The following is an 8,155-nucleotide window of genomic DNA, read 5'->3' as shown; positions in this document are numbered from 1 at the left end:
GGGGCCTTTTCTGGAGAATTAGTGTTTGTAGACTATTTCACTCCCTGCCCAGTTCGATTAAGACCTTCGAGTGCAGAAACTGACATGCTCCCTGTGTTGTTCTTCTGTGAACTTCAGAGTGACAGCTTAGTTTTTACAAGGTGAGCTTATGTAAACAATGTGTCTGATGGATTTTGAAGTTGATCGTGAGATGTGCGAGGCACAGCCGTGACTCACAGGGTTTCCACTCAGCTGCGCAGCCAGATGACTTCGGGATGTTGAGGGAGGCATCTCTGCAAGTCAACAGGATGCTCAAATGACACGGCGTGGGAGGCAGGTGATAGTCTTCAAATGCCAACGCTGGAGAAAATGTGTTCAAATGCAAGACCTAAGACCCAAACCCGGAGAAGGTTCTGCTCATGGGCCACTCCCTTCGCTTCATGGTAGTGTTGTGCATGCACAGTGTAAGCCACATACGCAGTCTCTCGAAACAACAACCCAGTAGATAGTCCTTAGTTCTGAGCACCCCAGACAGGACAAATGATTGCCCCTTGGGGAAAGGTTCCTATTAGTCCTATTAGGTAATTCTGGATCCTGCATAACCAGAGCAGTCACTGTGTTATGAACTTAGAAGTGGGATGTCCCTTGGGTAACTTGTGGCCTTCCTGGGTGAGGAGAGGTGTGGAGAGAGAAGGGCCCACAGAAGGCTTTCTAAGATGGTGATTCCAGTGCCTAGAGCTGTGCGCAACACGTGGAGTGACAACCACATAGAGTTATGACAGAATCTAGCCTTGTTATTTGGAGACCCTGCAAATCTCAGGCTTTCTGGAATCACATTGCTATGCCCAGAAGTCTTGCTGCCCTGTAGGCCAAATGGTTTTGGCAAGGTCTGTCATAATGACTGCATATACAGGAGGAAGTGCTTGAACTCTGTTACTCTCCAGTCACTTGCTTCTCTTTGGGGAAGCCCTAATACATGGGAACCTGCCCCAACATACATTATAGAAGTAAAAGTGAAAGTCAATTTTCTCAGCCTCCTTTGTTTGTTTTTCGAGACAGGGTTTCTCTGTGTAGCCTTGGTCATCCTGGAACTCACTTTGTAGACCAGGCTAGCCTCGAACTGTCAGGCTCTGCTTCCTGAGTGCTGGGATTAAAGGTGTGTGCCACACGCATCACAAGCAAGAGGTGTAACTAAATAACTACTCCCACAGGCAGAGATGCTCAGCCAGAGAGCTGTGGCAAAATGGTAGACAATAAATGGGTTAAAGGAAGACTGGAATGCAGGACTCTGAAACCCAGGGAACATTCCGGTAGGGCCTATAGTGACCAAATCTCCTACACATGTCACTTTGGGTCACAAGTGTCCTTTTACCCTCACAGACCTTTACAACACAATCAGCTGGAGCTTCACAGCCGTAGAAAGGCTGGGAAGTGCTCTTAACACACAGACAGACCCCTGGGGAAAGTCTCTCTCTCTCTCTAAAACCATGGGATTGTTACACAGGACACGTGGCAGGCTGTTCTGGATACCTAGGGGTGTCTAGAATTAGCAATATTTCTCACAAGGACAGTTTTGTGGCATGGCTCTCCACCCTTTCTGGAAACAGTTTAAAATGTTTTTTTTTTTTTTTTTTGGTTCTTTTTTTTTTTTTTTTTTTTTCAGAGCTGTGGACCGAACCCAGGGCCTTGCGCTTCCTAGGCAAGCGCTCTACCACTGAGCTAAATCCCCAACCCCACAGTTTAAAATGTTATTGGGTTTGTTTTCATCTTAATCCAGAGTTACATAATGGATATATAGTAGCTTTTCTAATAGTAGCAACAGAGAAGAGCTGTGGGAAGGACTGTTGGGTTAGTAGAGGCACTTGCCTTCTTCCCGCTCTGAGATAGATCTGAACCAGCTGAGGCCCTCGCAGATCAAAGATATTACCAAAGGTATCCCACTCTATACACTTTAAAGCTTGAAGGGACTTTGAAGTGGTTTTTAATTAAGTTCAATTCTCTCGTTATTTCAGTAAGAAATCAGAGTGAAATGACATGTACATAGGCTCACATAGTTAATGAATAGAAGAATCTACGTATTCAGAATCATGCTTTTACTTAAATTTCCCACCATTAACAAGAAAAAGAGAAGTGGAGGGTTTTCTCCCCCCTCAGAGCAGATGCAGCTCAAAGACTAAATCTTAGCATTGCTTTTCTCCTTAAAGCTTCCAGTCAGTCCATTAACATTCGGGGAGAAGTTGTCCTTGCAGCCCCCTACAGACACACGAGGGCTTCCCTGAGCTGAAGTGGCTTGATTTCTGTCACCCGAGTGGGCATTTCCTTAAGCAATGCCATCTCTTCTTTGTGATAACACGTGGCCACTTTGAGTGTTGAGCTGTTCCTGGCAGGCCTCCCCTCCCCCACTTCCCACAGGGAAGAAAGCTCTGCTGGCTTAAAGCCGAGGCGAATACTTCTTTTCCTTAGGCTTATTAAACAAGCCAAGTATGTTCTCCGCTCTCTTGGAATTTGCTTGCATTTTATTCTTCTTCTATTTTTTTTTTCCTATGTGAAACATGTGCCAGCCGACTAAGCAGATTGCTGTGCACGGTTTGCACAGATTAGCAGATGCCTTCGAGCTTCAGGGCAACTCAAAACAGTACTTGTCTTCGTGTGTGTGTGTGTGTGTGTGTGTGTGTGTGTGTGTGTGTGTGTGTGTGCGTGTGCGTGCACGCGAGTGCATATATGCATGTGCAGGGCATGTATACGTGTTTATGTGTAAATGTGGAAGTCAGAGGTCTGTGTTAGACACCTCAATTATCTTCCATTTTATTTGGGGGGACAGCGTTTCTTATTGGGACAGGGGCTCATCAACTAAGTTAGACTGCCTGGTTAGAGAGTCCCATAAATCTTTTCTGTCTGTCTCTTTAGAACTGGGATCACAGGAGCCTGCTGTTCTGTGAGGACACTTTTATTATGAATTCTGGGAGACTGAATTCAAATCCTTGGGCTTGCAGGGCAAGATCTTACCAACTGAGCCATCTGGCCCTCTGAATTATCTTAAGGGAAAATAGAAGATGATTTGGGATGGGCATGGGGGGAGGAAGAAGGTAAACACTGACGGAGAGGTAGAGGAGACTTGGGGACAGTAGATGGTGGATGTGTGGCTATTATCTTTGTTGTTGAGGTGGTTTCACAGGCGTGACCCTGCCTCTGGTTAAATTGTATACACTCGGGGTTGTTTGCAGCCTGTCCCATGTACGTTGATTGTGCTTCAGTAATGTTTTTCTTTTTAAACAGCAAAGCCAATGCAACTGGCGTGGCAGCTTATGCCTAACATGTTAGCGCTTGGGAGGCTGAGGCAGGAAGTTTGCTGTAAGTTTGAAGCCAGCCCAGGCTACAGAGTGAAATACTGTATCAAAAATTCAAATATAGGTGAAGGGAATGCTCAGTGATGAAGCCTTGCACATGCACTCTGGAATTCACACATACAAACACACACACATACACTGACAGACACACATACAAAGCACAAACACACAGACAATGACATACACTTATGCATATATACACACACATGCATACACACACGGACACACAAACACACACATACAGACATACAGACAGACACGCAAACACACACACATATACACGCACTTACACATACAGACACACACACACACACACACACACACACACACACACACACACACTCAAATAACAAAGCCAATGAGCAATAGTTCTGTAAAGACTCAGAGGACCAAGAGACCTGGGATTTTGGCACATGTTTCCAGGGTGGCCAGAGAGGATGGAAGCCACTGGGAGCACAATGTCCCCCACTCAGCACACAAGTGAACAGTGGCACAGAGGAGCTGCAATGTGACCGGATGCCACTTCCTTATGATGTTCTTTGAGAGCTTCCTCCCAGTTCTGCCCCCTGGATTCTGATGTCACTTGGCCATCTTTGTGCCTTAAATTTTAAAAACATCACCTATTCCTTTTCCACAGGAGTATAAAAAGGATTTGTATTTATTAAATGTAATTCATTAATTTATCTCACAGTTCCTGGAACAAGTGAATTTTTCTCAAATCCCTTTTAATAATCCCAAAGATGCTACTGAAGTTTTTATTGGAATTTCAGCATTATGGGTGCTGTGCAGGATAAAGGAAAGGGAGGTTGGGATAAATCAGTAGATTGGAGGTTGGAGTCCATCTCTGTATCTCTTGACTCGATTTCATTTCTCTTGTGAAAAGCAACATGAGGGATTAGAAGGTTTACTTGGGGGAACCAGGAAGGTGCTGAGCTTAAATTGAAGCAAGTTCTGAGGACGCGGTGGCGCGGAGGTTAGAAGAGGGAGTTCCAGGTCCCCACGTCAGGAGGTGCGAACCCAAAGGTCGACCCAGAAATGGGATGCCGGTCTTCAGACACTGAAGAAGAAAGCAGAAGCAAGAGAAAAAAGAAACATCGGAGGCGGTCATCTTCAAGCAGCTCTTCAGACAGCAGGACGTACAGCCGCAAGAAGGGCGGGAGGAGGCCAAGGTCGGAGTCACGATCCTGGTCTAGAGACCGCCAGCCTTGCTCACATTCTTATGAGAGGAGACGCAGGCGCAGGTCAAGCAGCAGCTCTTCTTATGGCTCCAGAAGAAAAAGAAGTCGCAGTCGTTCCACGGGCCAAGGGAAATCCTATAGAGTTCAGAGGTCTCGGTCAAAAAGCAGAACAAGAAGGTCCAGGCCAAGACCTCGTCCACGCTCACATAGTAGAAGCAGTGAAAGATCCAGTCACAGAAGAACTCGTAGAAGGTCCAGGGACAGAGACAGACGTAAAGTTCGGGACAAAGAGAAGAGAGAAAAGGAGAAGGATAAAGGCAAAGACAAAGAGGCGCACAGCATCAAACGAGGGGATTGTGGAAACATCAAAGCCGGATTAGAACATCTGCCTCCAGCTGAGCAGGCCAAAGCCAGACTTCAGTTGGTCCTTGAAGCTGCTGCAAAAGCTAATGAAGCATTAAAAGCCAAAGAAAGGAATGAGGAAGAAGCAAAGAGAAGAAAAGAAGAAGACCGAGCCACCCTGGTAGAACAAGTAAAAAGAGTAAACGAAATTGAAGCAATTGAAAATGATTCTTTTGTTCAGCAGACATTCAGATCAAGTAAAGATGTCAAAAAGTCGGTAGAGTCAAGTGAAGCATGTGACTCCAGCATCAGGACCAGCATCAGTAGCTGCTGACCCACCCAGCACTGGAAAGGAAATAGACTCTGACAGCATCCCCACGGCTATCAAGTACCAAGATGACAATTCTCTAGCTCATCCAAATTTATTTATTGAAAAAGCTGAAGCTGAGAAAAAGTGGTTCAAGAGATTGATTGCTCTCCGACAAGAAAGACTGATGGGCAGTCCTGTGGCCTAGGCAGTAGACTTATGGTCAGATTGACAGGAAGCTTGAAAACTTAGGTTGTAAATAGCAATATTAACTTTCACTCTTAAAAATAGCTTAGCCAATTACATGAAAAAAGAAAACTCATTTCTTCCCTCATGTTCAACTAAACTATTTGGTAACTTGAATCAAACATTGTGGATAGTGAATCTGTTATAAACGTGCTGAGTGCATGAACTTATTATACTGTTAATAAAGCAAATAATAAAAATATCAGTGTTGAAATAAAAAAAAAAAGGTTTACTTGGCTTACAATTCCAGAGAGTCCAGGCAAGAACTCAAAGTAGCATGTCCATAGTCAGGAGCAGAGAAAAAAAATGTATTGATCTTGCTTGCTAGCTGGCTTGCTTTCTGATAGCTTTCTTCTCTCTTACATTGTTGGGACCCCCTGCCAAGGGAATGGTGCTGCCCACAGTGGTCTTTCTTTATAAATTGATAACCCCATCCCAGACATGGCTACAAGCTAACATAATCTAGATAATTCCTTACTGAGACTCTCTTTACAGGTGATTCTAGTTTGTATCAAGTTTGACAGTTAAACTAACCAGCACACCTTCTCAAAATAAGGGTGGGTTTATTAGTTTATACTTTGTTATTTCATAATTATGTGTATATAAACATTTGCTTGTGTGTGGCTACATCAATGGTTCCTCATTGACTCAAAAATTGAGTTTCCTGTTCACTTTTGTTTTTCAGTGCTGGGGATCAAATACAGGCCCTTGAACCTGATGGGCAAGCACTCCGCTAACAAGTCATGTTCCAGCCCTTATATTTCTAGATGCAATTTAATTTAGGATTACCTCAGACTGTAAAGTGTTGTCTATCCAACACAAAATACTGGAGCTCAGTGGTTCTCAACCTGTGGGTCTCAACCCCTTTGGGAATCGAATGACAATTTCACAGGGGTCACATATCAGATATCCTGCTTATCACTTATTTACATGATGATTCATCACAGTAGTAAAATTAATTATGAAATAGCAACAAAAATAATTTTAGGGTCGGGGGTCACCACAATATGAAGAACTGTATTAAAAAGCCACAGCCTGGAGAGATGGCTCAGTGGTTAAGAGCACTGACTGCTCTTCCAGAGGTCAATTCCCAGCAACCACATAGTGGCTCACAACCATCTGTTGTGGGATCTTGGTGCCCTCTTCTGGGATACAGGCATATATGCAGGCAGAACACTACATATAAATAAATAAATTTTTTTTTTAAAAAAAGGTCCCAGTCCTGTCTACTTACTCATTGTGAAATGGCCTGGTCTCCCAGAGCTGACACAGTTGACACAGGGCAGGTGTTTCCAGGACCCAGTGAAACTGCACGTGAACCTGAGAAAACAATGAACCCAAACATTTCCAGGAAAGGCAGGTGTGCAAACGATCCCTGCTTGCCGGGTGTGACCCTGTTTGTTTGACTGCGCTCTCTAGGCCCCCTCTGCCCTCCTTCCTCTGTAGTGAATGTCTGTGGGCCCAGTAGACAGAGGCAGATGTGTGGACCTGAAGTGTGTCTGCGCTGATGGCAGCGCGTGTAGCACGCACCTTTTAATCCTACAAAATCGGGTCCATTTTTAGCTCCCAGTCTATTTTATGCTCTCTGTCTTCTGGAAACTGAGGTATAATATATACTTAACAGTTTGTTTTCAGTGAATATGGAAATGATATAATGAATGGGAAGTGTCACTTCCCAGTTACTATTAATGGGTATCTATAATTACTTTTTAATAAAAGCCTTTTGACTGAGAAAACATGAGATAGTTTTGGATAGCAGATCATTTACCAAAGAATATCATAGCCCACCTGGTGAGGGTCTGGAAATATTGAATGAGAAAACCATCAGTAATGTGTGAATATATATTATCTTTCAGTCTTCTGAAATACCGTGATCACTACATTTATGACTGGAAAAGAGTATATATTATAGATTATATACTAAATTTATAATAAAATATTAAATATTCATTTCTCATACATGTATATATTATATATGCAAAGTAAAGTAAGCTAGGTGGTGGTGGCGGCATATTCCTTTAACTGCAGCACTCAGGAGGCAAAGGCAGGCAGAGCTCTATGAGTTCGAGGCCAGCCTATCTATAGATCGAGTTCCAGGATAGCCAGAGCTACACAGAGAAACCCTGTCTCTTTGGGGGAAAGAAAGGAATCAAGAACTTAAAGGGTTTAGAACCACTTTCCACAACATCTCTGGAAAGTTAGCCAAAGTGTGGAAAATCAATCTACCCCTGGGTTTCTCAATGCAGGGAAGAATGTGAGGCAGTTTGTTCTCCTCAGGAGGTGCACATGAGTGCATTTATTTTTAGCTCCTTGCAGATAACCAGCGGAGTTTTGTGATGGCTTGAATATTCAGGCTAAGTTCCAGGTCAATTATTCAAAACGCATATGAGTGTCTGGACGAAGCAAGGCAGCTCTGGATCTAGAAACACGCAGTGCTGCTATGATGAGGTTACCAACCACTTCTGTGGGTCCTTCTTTAGCTAACCATGGCTCAGCTGCACGTGCTTTCTGATTATTTAGGTGCTTGAGGAGGCTAATTACAGCACATGATGCAATGGTTTTACTATCCCTCTGTCCTTCCCTCCCTCCCTTCCTTCCTCCCTCTCCCACTCTCTCCCTTTCTCCCTGCCTCCGCCTCCCATCCTTTTTTATTTCTAACCTTCCTTCTCCTCTTCTTCTCCCTGCCACAACCCCCTAAAAGGAAACCTTGATGGGAGGGGCATCTCCTGTCACAATAGGAGACCCTGTGTCGAAGG

General features: G+C 44.1%; 1 pseudogene; it reads left to right on the top strand.

The window, feature by feature from the left end:
* The first annotated feature begins 4,292 nt into the window (after window positions 1–4,292).
* Rsrc1-ps3 (arginine and serine rich coiled-coil 1, pseudogene 3) lies at window positions 4,293–5,409 on the top strand (annotated as a pseudogene).
* The last annotated feature ends 2,746 nt before the right edge of the window (window positions 5,410–8,155 follow it).

This window comes from Rattus norvegicus, chromosome 1 (genome assembly GCF_036323735.1).
Source record: "Rattus norvegicus strain BN/NHsdMcwi chromosome 1, GRCr8, whole genome shotgun sequence".
Lineage (NCBI taxonomy): Eukaryota > Metazoa > Chordata > Mammalia > Rodentia > Muridae > Rattus > Rattus norvegicus.
Note: the sequence above shows the minus strand (reverse complement) of the source record. Positions and strands in the feature narration are given on the sequence as shown.